Source organism: Thamnophis sirtalis, unplaced genomic scaffold, assembly GCF_051295495.1.
Source record: "Thamnophis sirtalis isolate CommonGarterSnake01/CBP01778 unplaced genomic scaffold, rThaSir2_p1.2 scaffold_3, whole genome shotgun sequence".
Lineage (NCBI taxonomy): Eukaryota > Metazoa > Chordata > Lepidosauria > Squamata > Natricidae > Thamnophis > Thamnophis sirtalis.
In genome coordinates, this window is record NW_028261383.1 from 134,868,510 (window position 1) to 134,885,822 (window position 17,313).

At 41.0% G+C, this 17,313-nt stretch overlaps 1 long non-coding RNA gene across 1 annotated transcript in view; it reads left to right on the top strand.

Moving 5' to 3' along the window:
• Positions 1–7,817, top strand: part of LOC148048194 (uncharacterized) — a 28,861-nt gene extending 21,044 nt beyond the window's left edge. The window contains exons 2-3 of the long non-coding RNA XR_015695813.1: positions 6,535–6,571; positions 7,267–7,817. This is a non-coding gene — a long non-coding RNA (uncharacterized LOC148048194). The remainder of the gene's footprint in view (positions 1–6,534; positions 6,572–7,266) is intronic.
• Positions 7,818–17,313: the final 9,496 nt, after the last annotated feature.

Genomic DNA, 17,313 nt, shown 5'->3' on the forward strand with positions numbered 1-17,313 from the left:
TAAATAAACACCTTCCTGGCAGCAAGCAATTTCCTCAAGTGTTTCTATGAAAAATGCCTTCAACCAGATTATGATGGGACATTTTTCACTGGCGGCATCCAGGGGGAGAGGCAGAGCTGGAACAGGAACTCGTTCATCTAGCTTAGCTGAAATGCAATTTTAAATGCTTGGTATATCACAGACGCTCGTTGGAGAGACAGCCTGGGTCAGCAGGCCCCAAATCTGATTTACCTTGTTTATTATTTTGTCTGCTCCCATAGTATGAACTGGATGGGTGATTTGCTGTCTCTGCCATTCTTCCCCTGCCCTGTTCCAAAGGCTCAGAAATCACCTGACACAGCCAGTTCAGTTTTCAAACCTGGTTAGACTATCCCAAGCTTTGGTTAAGTTTCTTTTGTTTATCAGCTGCTGCTGGAAACCTAAGAAAACTGCCTGATACCATCTTGGTCTGTACAATTGAATACTAGCCAGAACAGACCCATCTCCAGCTTTTCTGACAGAGGTTTGTCCTTGATATAGTAGTTGAAAATGCCAGGAATTGTATTTGGAATCTTTCATGTGAAATGTTCATCTGTCTGTCTGTCTATTTGCTATAATCCCGTGATAGCAAACCTATGGCACGCATGCCACAGGTGGCATGTGGAGCCATTTATTATGGCACGCAAGGCGCTGGCCAGCTGACTTTGGCCTTCTTTTGAGGCCGTTTTTCAGCCTCCTGAGGTTTCCTTGAAACCGGAATCCACCATTCCTGAACATCCGGGTTCTCCGTAGGTCCGTTTTTTGGCCTCCTGAGTCTTCAGGGAAGCTCCTGGGGCCTCCAGAGGGCATCCGGGTGGGGGGGGGCTGTTTTTGCCCTCCCCAGGCTCCTAGAAAACCTCTGGAACCTGGAGAGGGCAAAAAAAATGTGCCAAAAGTGGTGTGTGTGTGTGTGTGTGTGTGTGTGTGTGTGTGTGTGATCACTCATTCATGCGTGCATAGCATTATGGGTATGGTACACTTGCTACACCTGCACATGACTCCCATGCGCTCTCCCCGCTTTTGGCATGGGACCCAAAAAAGGTTCGCCATCACTGCTATAATCTATCCCAGTGATGGTTAACCTTTCTGTCGTCATGTACTAAAAGTGCACACGGGGGCACGGGGGTGTCACCACTGCCATAATGAAATGTACGTGCGACCCCCCCCATGTGCGCCCCCTCCCAAGCATGCGCATGTGATTCTGTTTTCCTCCTTCCAACCTATGCATGCGTGTGTGACTCCCTCGCACACCATTTTGGGCCTAGTAGGCCTCCCTGTAGCCTCCTGGGAGCAAAAACAGGTCCCAGGACCCCCGCCTCACCCACCCCACTCCCCTGCCTCCACGCAGGCAATGCAATTCCTGCATGTGCCCCACCCCCCATGCATGTGCAGCAGATACCTGAAAATCAGGTGGCCGGCAGGAGGCATGCACACATGCCCGGTGGAGATGAGCTGGGGTGATGGCTAGCATGCCCACAGAGAGGGGTCTGTCCCCCCACCTATGACAAATGTGTCATAGTTTTGCCATCATGGATCTATGCAATCCATCTGTCAGAAAAGAAATAGCAAGTCAAATAAAGTAAAGGCATTACTTAAGAAAAAGAAATATATCTAAATTAATTTTCCACGCCTCCATTCATTGTACCTCTGTACTTGCAAACCATCCTTGCTTCTACTATAACTACTCATCACTTCAGAAATTCGCATTACTTCCTTAAATTTGTCACAACTTTCCTTTTAAGGAACCCAGCAACTCAACCCATCATGATTTTAAGTTTCCTCCTTCCAAATGTCTATGGAGATTCCCAGTCATCCAGGCCATGGTTGTCCCAAAGGTGCTTTTTCAAGAAGCAGATGGACTTTCTTGTTTTTCTTTGAAGACATTTCGCTTTTCATCCAAGAAGCTTCTTCAATTCTGACTGGATGGTGGAGAATGGAAGGATTTATATTCCTTGCAGCCATCTGGTTGTTAGCATTCTTTCTGAAAGTTGCAAAGAATATACATCCTTCTATTCCCTGCTATCCAGTCAGATCTGAAGAAACTTCTTGGATGAGAAGCAAAACATCTCCAAAGAAAAACAAGGAAGTCCAGTTGCCTCCTAAAAAAGCACCTTTGGGATTTCCTCCTTCCATTTTCATGTCTTCAGAAAACACTCATACCCTTATAGCATACTCAGTGGTGAGTTCCGGATCCCATTCCAACCAGTACAGTTGGAACGGGCCCGGGCAGCATCCACATGGATGTGCACAGAGAGCATGCATGTATGTGCAGTGCATGCATGCATCTTAGCACCTCCATGGAGCATTGCACAGGCGCTGTACACGCCATGCACGTGCACAGAAGCCTTAAAAGACAGGTAAGGAGCTCAGGCGGATGGGTGGGCCGTCCAGAGCACCATACCGGAATGGTATCAGGTGCTCCAGGCAGGCTCCACCACACCCGTACCGGGGTGTACTGCCTGCAACCCACCACTGAGCATACTACTCAACTATCTTTTCACCAGTATCTGCTCATCTTACATTTCTCCTGTTTTCATTTCTTTGTTGTCTGTTGTCATCATACACAAATTGATTTACCCATTTTGGTTTATCATCATTTTGTAACCCTTGCAATTATTCATCCTACTTTTCTTGTCAAACACCATGTGTCTATTCTGTGTTAATGTTAATGTTCTGATCCATATCTATGTTGCATTACATAATATGTTTAACAGTCACTACAAATTGTTCTCAGCCAACAATACAGCATCATTGGCATTCAGAATTTCATATCTCCAACCAATGCATCTATAATATCACCACAATCATTAATTTTGTATGCATCCATAAATAAACAACCAAGGGAAAAAAGCATATCCTTGTCTTACTCCCAGCTCAATACGGAACCATTTATTAAGCATCCCATTGATTTTCATGCATCCTTTACTTCCTTCATATATCTCTGTCATCACATTCCATCACTTTCATATTTGTACAATAATTCCAGCCTGCATGTTTTATCATGTCTTCTCTAAATTAACAAGTTACAATAAACCTCACAGTTATACACTTCTCAGTCACCTGCTTTGATGATTGGCATAAAGCCACACTGCATTTCACAGATATTGCTCATGGTCCTCTCTTGTACTTTTTCAATTAAAATTCTGCAAAGCATCTTTCCAGGCACACTTAACAAAGCAATTCCCCTGTAGTTTTTGCATTCACTTACCCTCCCTATTTTCTCTCTGCAAAGGGGAACTGTAACAGCATTCTTTCAATTATCATGCACAGGTTTAGTCTTCACATACATATTGGACAAGTTTCACAGTCATTTTATAAATAAGCCACATCCACAAGGAAGCCAAGATTTCTTTGGTTACGCCATCTAAACCTGCAAACCTATAATTTTCCAACATTCTCACATCATATTTATGGTTTCCTTTTCATCATTGTTTTTCTTAGACTACTATACTTTTTGACACTTTGACATATTCTTATGGACCTTTAAAAAAACTCTTTTCAGCTTTCTCTCACTTGAGAAATATGTTATATATGTTTGTTATATCAAGGTATATTGTTTTGACCTCTCACAAATGGGCAGCCTGCATAGAGTTACAGCCAAACCAAGCAGAACATGATAACAAAATAGCAGAGTTGGAAGGGACCTTGGAAGTCTTCAAGTGCAGCCAGGAAACCCTATCCCATTTCAGACAAAAATTGTTGTCCAACCTCTTCTTAACAATGTCCAGTGTTGGAGCATTCACAACTCCTGGAGGCAAGTTGTTCCACTGATTAATTGTTCTAACTGTCAGGAAATTTCTCCTTAGTTCTAATTTGGTTCTCTCTGTAATTAATTTCCATCCATTGCTTCAGGTGCTTTGGAGAATAAGTTGACCCCCTCTTCTTTATGGCAACCCTTTAGAGAAGAATAAAAAAGTAATGGTGAATGAAGATAAGCCCAACTCCAATCCTAAAGAAAAAAAACCCTGTGTACTGATAGGCTCATTCAACTTCCAAACCCCATGCTGAAAGGAGCAACCATGTTTTTAAGGACTTAAGGGCTAGTTGAATTGGGGACTCTATGATCTTTATGACTCATCTAACCCTAACCCTAACCATTTCATCACTTTAATCTTTAATTCCAACTACTTTGCCAGAGGCTCCATGTTTAGCCCCCTTCACTCACTTCCAAAAGCGGTTTTATTGGACTTCCTGGGAGGAGCCTACTGGTGGGGGCAGCAAAAAATCAGCTGCCTCCGAATTCCTGGCTACGTACCTGTTTAGAGGATCTTCCATCTGACGTCTTATCAGGTTTTCTTATCCTTCAGGCAAGAAGGAAAGAAGAAACTGTTTTGCTGGCAAATGCTCTTCGATTTTTGCAGCTTTTGTGCTTGCAAGGAAAGGGGGGCTAGCCCAAGGCAGAACGGCTGTCCGTGCTGGGAACTTCAAACTGCCTTGTGCAGGACAAAGTAGGTCTCTCCCACTCTGATCAAAGTTTTGTTTGATTTATTCTTATCACGAGCTGGATCCGTTCACTGTGGACATTAATTGCTTATCAACATTTTAGCTTCTTTTCTTTTTCTCCTCCGAAAAATTATTTACTCAGAGGCTTCTAAAATGGCGCCGAGCAGGCTGGGCAATTACAGGCTAGGTGGAAAATAGATCAAAAAATTGGTTTTATTCAAGTTGAGGATAATCTGTTTAAACAAATAAGAGATCAAAGCTTAATGCATATAAAGAGGATATATAATGTATTAATACAGATGGATTCGGAAACAGAATTAGTTAAAGATTGTATGATAAAATGGGCTCAAAATATTGAGGAACCAATAATGTTGGATACATGGGAAAGAATTTGGGTAAGAAATGTGAAATTTACACAAGCTCAAAATCTGAGAGAAAATTTTTACAAGATGTTCTATAGATGGCATTTAGATCCTAAAAAGTTGGCTTCTATGTATCCGAATGTACAGCCTAAATGTTGGAGGTGTGGTTCTCTCGATGCTACATATTATCATATATGCTGGACCTGCCAAAAGGTTAAGGCATTTTGGATAAAAATATGGTGGGTCATGCAAAATGTTTTTAAAAGAAGGATAAAGTTTAGTCCTCAGTTATTTTTACTAGGTATATGTACTGACTTTACAGTGGTAGAGACCAATTTGATTCTGCACCTGATAACTGCAGCAAGACTGTTGGTGGCGCAATATTGGAAGAAGGAAGACTTGCCTACAATTCAAGAATGGACATTGAAAGTAACAAACTTAGCTGAAATGGCTAAAATATCGGCATATCTCAAAGATCATTCAAATGAGAGATATAAACGAGACTGGAAAAAATGGATTGACTATATACAAAATAAATACGGGACTAAGAAATTCCAGTTAGCCTATGCTTAAGATCAGAAATGATTTAAACTGTTAAAAGTCAGTTCAGTAAGAAGAAGCTAAGGTCAATCTAGAATGTCATTAATTTCTTTATTTCTTTTTTCTCAATAGATTTTAGACTGTGTTAGTTAAAATTCTATACCGTGTACGGGTTCTGGGAAGTCGGGGGGGGGGGAAGGAGGAGGGGGGGTGGGGGGTGGAGGGAGGGAGGGGTACACACACACAAAAAATTGTACTTCAATGTTTTAATGATTGACAAATGATGACATATTTGTGTTTTGTTTTTTTTAAAGAAAAATAAAAAAGTTCTGATTAACAAAAGCGGTTTTATTTCCTCCAAAAAAATGTTTTTATTTCTGCATTTTCTCTCCCTGTTGAATCTTAAGTACGTGGTCCTTATTTTCTTGTTAGATTTTTGCAACTATCTTTTTCTCTCTAGATATTATACAATATCACTTTTGCAGGAATTCTTTTTCTTATGTGTATTTTATCTTTATTCATGCCTTTTTTACTTTTGATACTTCATATCCTTTTTAGCATAACTACATTAGCATAGCTTTTCATTATTATAATTCCACACATTTCTGTATTCACTTGATCCCAAATAGCTTCAAAGTCCTTTTTCATATCTATATTCTACTAATTGCATTGGAAGATTAGTTCTTCGATATCATATTTTTAAAAATACATTATCTTGCTACTACAGGTAGTCTTCAACTTACAGCAGTTCATTTAGTGACTGTTCAAAGTTACAAGGCACTGAAAAAAGTGACTTATGACAATATTTCACACTTATGACTGTTACAGCCTCCCCATGATCGTGTGATCAAAATTCAGATACTTGGCAACTGACTCATATTTATGACGATTGCACTGTTCCAGGGTCATGTGATCACCTTTTGCGATCTTCTGACAAGCAAAGTCAATGGGGAAGCCAGTTTCACTTAACAACCAAGTTACTAACTTAACAATTTAGTGAGTCACTTAACAAGTATGGCAAGAAAGGTCTTAAAATGAGAGAAAATTCACTTAACAGATGTCTCACAACAGACATTTTGGGGTAAATTGTGAGAATAAATTGAGGACTACCTGTATTGTTCTATTGTTTTACTGTAGGATCTTTCACTTCTTCCTTTTCTTTTATGTCCAGATTTTCCTGAGATCCATACTTCATGCCAGGTTCACAGGTAAGTCAAAAGTCTTGTGGAGCTGGCGCAAGAAATGGATATATGTACAGTATGTGCTTATTCAGCTATATTAACCAGACATGTTTTAAGTTAGCATTATAGACTTTTATTAAACCTGCATCTTGGTAGGTATGTTGTAATTTATGCTCATTAACCATTCTAGTTGCTCTGAATTATCTTGTGGCAATTAGCAAAAAGATAAAACTTCACTAAAAGTGAAATCAATATGCTACAATAAACAACCCTATTACCAGTATGCATGATGATTGGCTAGTTCTCTAGTTATATGAGAGTTCTACTGTGCCTCATCAATTTTTTCCAAGGCTCTAAGTATATATTGTAATAACAATAATTTATCCATCACAAATATACAAATACGGAAAACAAAGACATAATGGTCCATTATTACAAATCAAGTCCAAGAAACAAAAGAATGCACCTGTTCAGGAAAGAACAACACCCAGAATCAGAAAGCAGAACAGAAGCTACCAGTTCAACATCAATTTGTAATAGAAAATAAAGTATACAGAGAAGCAAAATTGGAAGAACTGCAAAGATCTACTCAGGGCAAAGAAATCAAAGATTGCCAAAAGGTGCCAGAATGTAGAAGGAAACAGCAGTAGAGGAAGCCAGCATAGCTATTGAATTTTTTTTTCATACTCAAACTAGGCACCCTCTCTTCTACTTTCTCTCAGAAAGAACAAAACCCTCTAACTAAAAAGAAGATGAATTGAAACAAAGAATAACTGAGGATCTGGAATCTCAGAAAACAACAAAATAAGGTTGCCTACATTGATGCTTTGATTATTTTTATCCAATTTAAATCTTTCTATCAATTGTATATAGGCATACTATTAGCAAATAAGTTATTTTTCCAACTCTTGTTTTTAATCTAAGTTCTCTTAGTAAAGGTCAATAAATCAGCATAGGTCAATCAAGTTTGTATAACTGTCATTTCTTTTCTTAAAAAAGGCTTCCTGGGATGACAGCCATAAAGGGATTTTAACAGACAATCTTGCTTTATGTCTGTTCCAAACTCTCAATATGGCACATCTAACAAAATTATTTTTAAAATCTATATTAACTATAACTTTGTCATTCCATAGAGAGCTGCCAAAACATTCCTTAATTCATACATAGTTCTCTCAAAAGTTCCTGGTTCCATGTATGATTTTTTAAAATATTGATTAATATTTATTTATGCAAAGCATGTAATTTCTTGAAGCACTTTATAAATAATAAATGTTATTATGTTTATCCATTTTTTCCAGATCAGTCTCCATATTAAAAAAGTCATGCACAAATTAAAATGCAACTGAAAGAGTTGCATAAGAAATCAGGAGGATTAAACAAACAAATAGCACAGCCAAAGAATAACTAGCAACCATACTTTTAAAAAAATCTATACTTGTTTTTTTTAAAAAAAATCATTTTAGCAAAAGATTCTTGCACTTTTTCTTTTCAATTGGAAATTGTTTTTTGTTTAAATGATTAGCCCAAACTTTTGATATCATTGGTCAAGATTCCTTTCCAACTTTCAGGATCTCAGATATTTATCTAGCAGCTCTTAAAGATTCTACTCTATTTAGAATTGGGTCCAAGTTCTTTCCAACAGTTCAGAACATGCCATAAATCTGTACAAAGTTGCTCAGTTTTCCAGAATAGATTTATCTTTCTACCTGTATAAAATATTTTAAAAGTTCAAGAGACATTGAGAGCCTTAGAGCATCTGTAAGGTCAGTAAAGCTATTTATATACTTGATAATATTCACATGTCACCCCAATCAGAGAATTCCAGGCAACTTACAGTTAAAGGTAAAGGTTCCTCAATACATGCGTGATAGTCATTCCCGACTCTAGAGGGTGGTGCTCATCTCCATTTCAAAGCTGAAAAGCCAGCACTGTCCGAAGACATCTCTGTCGTCATGTGCTGGCATGAATAAATGCCGAAGGCGCACAAAACACCTTCCCACCAAAGGTGGTCCCTATTTTTCTACTTGCATTTTTTAATGAGTTTTCGAATTGCTAGGTTGACAGAAGTGGGACAAGTAACATGAGCACACCGCATTACGCAGTGCTAGGGATTCAAACCCACTGAACTGCTGACCTTTCTGATCAACAAACTCAGCATCTTAGTCATTGAGCCACCACATTCCTAACTTACAGTTATTCACATTCCACAACCAATGAAAACAAATTTCAACAAAAAATATATAACCTCCAAATGCCTCCAAAAGATAAAAAAACCCCACAAAACTACCACCAATTAACCTAGACATGAGGCTGAAGCTCTATATATCACCTCTTTTTAGTTGACAGTGCCTCAACTAGTTCCCAAAAAATTAATTGAGAGGGACCTGCCTAACCTTGGGTGGCAATCTGATCCCTAGGGCTAGCCATTAAGAAGACACCTGTTCTATTCCAAGTTTACATGGGGAGGACAATCTTCAGCATATCTTCTTGACTTAACATAAGGAATGGCTAGACTTTACACAAAGAAGATGATTCTGCAGGTGACACAGATATCAGCTGTAAAAATCTTTATAGATGACGCACCTTGAATGGCCAGTGCAGATTCCAGAATAGGGCATTAGCCTTGTGGAACAGTTTTTACCTGTCATCCATCTGCATTTGTGGGCAACTGCATTTTGAAGAGCTATAGTGTCTGAGTCATGTTAAAGACATCTTAAAGCCTCATGTAGAACAAGTTCTCCCCCCCCCAACTCCCGTCCCTTTTCTTTCCCTCCAGGGATGGGCTTGAAAAATTTAAGTAAGGCGTTCTCTGCTGGGTTGCTGGGTGGGTGTGGTCTAGTCAGCCTCCTGAACCACCACAGTGTGTGTCTCTGTGTGTGTTTGCCCTTCCCAGGTTCTGGAGGCTTTCACTGAGCTTCCAGGAGGGCGAAAATGGCTTCCCCAGGGTCCTGAGGCCCTCTGGAGGCCAAAAATGGGCCCATTTCTGGCCTTTCCGAACTTCTAGTAGGCCCGTTTTTCACCCTTCCTGAGCCTCTGTGCATGCCCTGCATGTACCTGCATCCAAAAAGGGCTGCGTGGGGACTTCTGGGAAGGGTAGAGTGGGTGGGGCCAGGGAGGAATGGGATTTGGGGGTTCTCTGAACTGCACAGAATCTTAGCTAGATTCGAACCCCTGCAAACCTCCAGCAGCCCACCCCTGCTTTTGTCCCATCCTTGGTACAGAAACAAAGTATACATGATTATCTTTCAGATTTGAAGAAGACATGCTGTTGTGCAATTCATTTGTGGACACAGAGGTTGCTCTGCAGTCCCAGTCTGGATATGCAGAGTCTACCACAATGGGGCACTGAAAGTCCATCATTGTCGTAACTGTGGGTGTTATTCTGTGATGCTGCTTATGGTTTTGTATCATTTTTTGGGGTGTGGTGGTGGTGGTAGATCAAGCCAGTGGAAGCTTCACAACACAGGGATTGCCAGCAGCTACAGCTTTGAATTCCCTTGGCTGGATGTCATAGTAGAGTTTCTTTCACAGCATTTTTGTAGTGGTTGCATGGCCAACCTTGAGTCTTTTCCCAGACTCCAATAAATTATAGAGCAACTGGTGAAGCATATTATGGTCATACTTTCTGATGACATGTCCCACCTACCTCATCTAAGCTCTGATACAGAGACTCAATGCTGGTTGGTGCTATAAGATCTAAGACCTCTACCCTGGTGACTCGGTCCTATCAATGAATGACAAGGATGGAGCAAAGAGTGCATGTGTGAAGTTTCTCCAGTTGCTTGATGTGTCTTTAGTACAAAGTTCAGTACAGGAGATTCCCACTGTTACCAGCTTTTAACTATTATTTACTGCTGTCTGTTATTTGATTTACTGACCCATAAAGTATATATTTCATCCTCGTTACACTTAAGACTTTTTTTCTCCTACGTTACTATATAGAAATGTTTTCATTCACTAAGCAATATAAAGCTTTAGCATAAATCTTTTTACCATATTACAAAGGACTGAACACTTTGACCTGGATTTCACTGCCAAAATCATGTGCCAATCTCAGATTCATATAGATGTACATTTCAAGATATTATTTGATGCAAGAAGTGGTATCTCGAATTTACTCTCACATGTAATTTTTACAAGTATCACAAGGTGCCTCTCTTGCTTTCATATAGAGCAGAGGTGTCAATCTGGTGGCCTGTGGGCCAGATGTGTTACGTGCAGGGCACGCCTACCCATCTATGCGAATGGGGAAAAATGTCGCAAAACATTACATGGTGGCAACATGACGTGGCAAGTTTGATACCCATGACATAAGAGCAGGGGTGTTAAACTCAAGGCTCGGGGCTGGAACCGGTCCACGGGGTGCTTAAATCTGTGGGGCCTGTGGGGCCACCCTGGAAACAGTGGAGGACTGGTCTGCAGTGCCTCTGCCAGTGAAAATGGAGTTCAGGAGGGCATCCTGAGCTCTGTTTTCACTGGCAGAGGGTTGCAGAAAGCCATTGCAGCCAAAAATGGAGCTCAGGAGCCTGTTATTGCTGACAGAGCGTTGAACTGGTCAAACCCACCCTGGCCCCCCATGGTCAAACAAAACCCCGATGCGGCCCTCAATGAAATTGAGTTTGACACCCCTGATCTAGAGCATAAGAATGGGGCGATATAAAAAAGGGCAATATTTATCCTGAAATAATGTTCCGTGCAAAAGTCTAATGGTTATATTAATTTTACATTGTAGACCGTGGAACCAATACAAGATCCATAAGCCCCAGATAAACAGGGACCCAGATATAGACAACCCAGCCTCAACTGAGAGCTTGTCAATAAGAAAGGTCGGCAGTTCGGCGGTTCGAATCCCCAGTACAGGTCTCCTGCATGAGCAGGGGGTTGGACTAGATGACCTCCAAGGTCCCTTCCAATTCTGTTACTGTTTACTGAGAGCTTCCCAAGAGAATAACTAGTTTGGAAGCCCTATCAGGTCAAAGCCACTTCTATGATACCTATTCTTCTGGACCAATCATACTACCGGAGCTAAACATGACAACATTCCCCTTCATCAGAGTTCCAAAGCAGATCTGTAATGCTAATCCAAAGAACCTTGGTATTCTGTAGGAGTCTGAGCCTAGAAGCAGGCATTTTTTTAAAAAAAAACAAACAAAAAACACCCTTGCTTTCATCTGCTTTCATTCTGCTTTGAGGTTAATAGAAGGCTAATTTGAAAGCATTCGGTTAATGAGAAAGCTAAAAATACACCTCCCTGTTCAGACCTTCCCTCTTGGTGCCTGTCATGGCAGCAACAGCTGCAAAGCATTTGTAAGTGGATGCATCATAATGCTTTTGGAAGAATAAGTGTTATAAATCACATGGGGATAGTGGGGGGCAAAGCATCTGTTCCCCCATCAGTCCTAATAGTTCTCACATGCTGGAAATGCAAAGGGCCCATTAGTGATTTAACTGTTGCTGTAAAGTTGCTAGAAGGCATGCAGAGAACAGAGGGCTATGTACACAAACATGGCAAAGAGCACAATAAGCTTCCTCCTCCAGCTTCAAGATCAAATCCAGATACGCAGAACATAAAGTGAACCTCTCCTCCTGCATCAGCACCAGAGGCTCTTCACTGTTTCAGATCTGGAAGTTTAGAAAGGGCTTCAGAACATGCAGGGCTCTCACCTGGCACAACGGTAACTTAACAGATTAACAGAGTTGGAAGGAAATTTATAGGTCATCTAGTCCAACCCCCCCACTCAAGCCCCCTCCCCCACTCAAGCAGGAGACCCTACACCATTTCTGACAAACGGCAGTCCAATCTCTTCCTGAAAGCCTCCAGTGATGAAGCTCCCACAACGTCTGAGAGCAACTTCTGTTCCATTGGTTGTTTGTTCTCACTGTCAGAAAGTTCCTCCTTATTTCTAGGTTGAATCCCTCCTTGATCAGCTTCCATCCATTATTCCTTGTCTGGCCTTCAGGTGCTTTGGAGAATAGCTTGACTCCCTCCTCTCTGTGGCAGTCCCTCAAATATTGGAACCCTGCTATCATGTCTCCCCTGGTCCTTCTCTTTACTAGACTAGACATGTCCAGTTCCTGTAATTATTCTTCATATGTTTTAGCCTCCAGTCCCCTAATCATCCTGGTTGCTCTTCTCTGCACTTTCTCCAGAGTCTCAACATCCTTTTTATAGTGTAGTGACCAAAACTGAATGCAGTATTCTAGGTGTAGTCCAGTGGTGGGTTCCTCTGGGTACAGTCTGGTACAGCCATACCAGTAGTAGCCGGCAGCAGCTGACAGCGTACTGGTACAGTGGCTCATTTGGCCCACCCGCCCACGTTCCACACCTGTTTTTAAAGCAACCTGGCCAATTCCACAAGCGTGTATAGTGTGCAGCTCCTGCACGAGCCCAACAAGCAGCTGGGTGTTGCAGGGGTGGTGGATTGCGCATGTGTGTGCAGTGCACATGCACAAACAGGATGTGCGGCCCTGTGAGCAGAGTACTGGTAGCGACAGTAACAGCAACCCACCACTGGTGTGGTCTTACTAGGACTTTGTTACTAGGACCTCTGTTAATGCAATTTAGGATTGCATTGGCTTTTTTTGGCTGCTGTTGAGCATTGCTGGCTCATATTTAGCTGGTTGTCCACTAAGACTCCAAGATTCCTCTCACAATCACTGCTATTAAGCCTGGATTCACCCAATCTATATGTGTACGTTTTGATTTTCTTGCCTAAGTGTAGGACTTTACTTTTCTCTATATTGAATTTCATTTTGTTAGATAGGGCCCAGTGTTCAAGTCTGTCAAGATCCATCTGGATCTTGAGCCTACATTCTATGTATTCCTGCCAGCTTAGTGTCATCTGCAAATTTGGTAAGTTCCCCATCTATTCCCTCAACTAAGTCATTTATGAAGATATTGAAGAGTACTGGTATATTTTACCAAGATCATGCTGCAGCTGCAGAGAGCAGGTGGACAATTTTGAGAACAGAGTCAACTGTTTTAAAAAGTTGCGACCCTGGGCGTTTCACCTGCTCTAAAGCACCCCTCTTTTTTGGTACCTTCAAATCTGAAGCCTTACACATTTTACTGGTTTCAATCTCAGATTAACAGTTTGGTCCATTGGATGGAACTGTAAAGCACTGTGTGGTGCCTTGGCTCTGCAATGCATTCCAGCTCCTTGACTTTTACTGAGATTTATTGGAACAGCAGAGACATTCTATTATGTTTAGTCCCTCATTCTGCAAGCTCAGCCTCTTTCTCTGGTCCCTTGTCTCTCTAAATTGGACTTCAATGCGAGCTGTTGCTAAAGTCAAGTTTATGCTCAGTAATCAACATTAACCAGCAATTTTACTTTAAGATCTAACTTAAGAAATTGTGGCCTCTTATGCAGGCTTTTAAAAAATTGCATTTTTCCAAGCTAAAGTTATTAAGCTTAAGATAATAGATTTTGGGTCACATGGGACAAGTCTCAGACTACAAGTCTGAGTGAATCTTCAGATAGGTGATTTGATTAAAGGAGACCCAATCAATTTACCTCTTTCAATACACTTTTTAGCAGAAGGATGTGATGAAAACAGTGTCTTGAATCCCTTTGGAGACAGCAACATCTCAGACATTGTTATAGATTTTATTCATTTGTTTGTGCAATCTGGGTGGTTTACAGCTAAGATTAAACAGTAATACTTAAAATCATCATCATCATCATCATCATCATCATCATCATCATCATCATCATCATCATCAAAAACATTAAAAACTTATAAAAACAAGAAGTAACAGGTGTTGATAATAGTGGAGCCACATCACTACTTCGTCAGCCTATGTGGACAATGTTGGAGAATATGATTAGGTTTCTAATATTGGTAGGAATACCTCATTATTGAGTTTTATCACCTCTGCAATCCCTGCCTATTAAAGTACCTGGAGCAGTAGTGCTGTATTGTTTACATCTCATATCTTTAGGCAGATTCACTGGGAGGGAGAGAAAGACATATTCAGTTTTTCTGATTACGTGAGTGCATCTGAACTAAATGCCTGATGTTAGTGTAATATATTAACTTTATATTAAACAGTGTATTCCCTTATACCGTAATAAATTATATAGGTCCGTGATGGTGAACGTATGGCACAACATGTGTCATCGTCAGCTGCGCTTCTGGTTTCCAGCACCCACATGTGTGCTGGTCAGCTGGTCTCCTTGGGTGCCAGAGCACCAGAAAACTGCCTCAAAATGCCCCCCCAACCCCCCCCCAAAACAGGCTGTTTTCCGGGCTGTTTCCAGGCTGTTTCCTGGGCTGTTTGTGGTCTGAAAACAGCTGAAAAATGGCCTTAAAATAGCCCCAAAAACAGGCATGCTCACACCACCAGCTGGTCTTTGGGTTTGTGACACTCCTGCAAGTGCATGCACATGCATTCTGGTTTGGACACTCAGTGCTGAAAAGGTTTGCCATCACTGATAAAGGCCATTTTCTGGATAGTTGAAGATTGTAATGCTTTCCATTTCTCATTGCTATGATTTCTCTTTTAAAAGAGTAAAGGGGAAAGATTTCAAAAACTTTGCTGTGAAACCCTTGAAATATCTGGTCCGTACATTGTTAGGTTCATATCCTTTATATCTCATTCTTGCAGGGAAAAAAACTACAGCTGAATTTTGTTTTGGATCATGAATCAGTTTGAATCTAATCTTATGGCCCTGAATCTTGAAAAATGTATTTGAGTCATGCCATTTTCAGTCTCAGATACAAATCAGGCTTTGGCTAATTCACACAATCGAATAACCTACCATTCCTAACAAAAGTGTGAACATCAGTTCTTGATCTCTTCCCAGCATGGTCTACCATGAACAAACAAAGATTCTGCCATAGAGCATCCTTAGTTCACCAAAGGACATCTTCATCTCAGCTACTCACTTCTCAGGGCGATAAAAGTCTTGAATGAGAAGCAGTAGCTGTAGTATAAACAATACCTGTTTCTGGATCAAATTAGCCCCTTAACTTGAATGGTCTCCACTGAAGGCTTTATATTTTTCATGCTACCTAACACGATGGTTTCTCAAGGTGTGCCCATCTCTTATTCTTCCAAATGTGCAAAAGTCCTGTAACCACTGTCGCCCATTAAATAAAATATTACCCTGATAGACTGGGACAGTGACAATAGTTTCAATTACTGCCCACTTTGGAGGAAGCCCCTATTGGATGCCAAAACCATATGTAAAATATGATTTTATTGCCAGCCTACCTTCCTACACTTCCCAGCCTGATAGAAGAAGAGATTCATAACTCATGATAGATGGTTGAACTCTATCAAAAGAATAATCTGTGACTGTCATTATCACTCAGTTTCCATCCATTCTTGAGTCCTTGAAAGAAAGAAAAAAAGAGCAATTGATTTACCATTTGCTGTTCATATCAGGTGTTCCCTCCATACTACATGTTCACAGGAACACGTCATAAATATGCCTGTCCTAATTCTCTATCTTCTCATCTCCAGCCTCTGTCTTTGGCATATGCATATCATTTCTAATTTACTTCCATCAAGGGAATATACTGTTTTATGACATGAAACTTTATAATGTGGAGCTAATGGTCTGTGGACAGTAATACTGTTCCACTGGAAACACAGTGGGGTACTTTAACTATTCTGAGATGCTGTGTGGCATACTTTGGTATGGATACCTACTGCCATTTGGGTTCAGGTAAAACTGGTTGCAAAATAGCCATATTTTAATTCATCAACCAAATTGGCTTCTTAATATCTATTTTGTATTTCAGATGAAAAGATTGGTGGAAGTTTACCTTAATATAATCCTAGAATCTTTGTAGGGGGCATGAGGGAAAACCAGAGGTATATTCTGCTGGTTCGCCCCAGTTCAGGCGAACTGGTAGCGGGGGCAGCGGGAGGCTCCGCCCCCCCCCCAGATGTCATCACGGATGCTCTGCGCATGCACATAAGCTCCTGGTTCCAAACTGGTAGTGAAGTTAAGAGGATTTCATGCCTGGGGACAACAATCTTGTCTTTTTCCAGAATGTATAACCAACTTCTGGAATATTGTTTATATGCAAGAGCTTTATTCTTTTCCAGCATTGTAAGCCTAAGAGTCACTTGACTAAAACTGTGGGTTGCGGGGTGAGGAAGTCTTGTTGGAAATGGGACTCTCTTGTTTTCCTTTCTATATATGATAAGCAAGTGGACGATTGATATAGTATTCACAAAGCTATGTGTCACACAAAAGACAGCTCAAGAATGATTAAATGGAGCCAAACCTTCTCCAGCCCACACAGGTGTGGGCCAGGGCAGCTTTACTTCTATCTTTAAGAATTCTGATCGGCTCATACAAATACTGAGACAAATGTTTGATTGGTTTGGCACCATAATTTTGCATAATGTGTGAATCCAGTCATAAGCTGCCTTGAGCAAGGGGGAAAGAGATGCTTTAAATGAAATAAATGTAATGTGATCACCTTCCTTTTCAAGAATTGGAATTGGAATTGGAATTGGAATTGATTTTATTTGTAGGCCGCCCTTTTCCCTGAGGGGACTCAGGGCGGCTCACAGAAACCAGGGAGAGGGGAATACAATACAATACAGTACTAAGACGACAACACATAATAAAATAATACGCAACATGCATACAACATTCGGGCGGGGTAATGGTCCTTATCCCCAGGCCTGACGGGCGAGCCAGTTCTTCAAGGCTGTGCGGAAGGCCTGGACGGTGGTGAGGGTACGGATCTCTACGGGGAGTTCGTTCCAAAGGGTCGGGGCCGCTACTGAGAAGGCCCTCCTC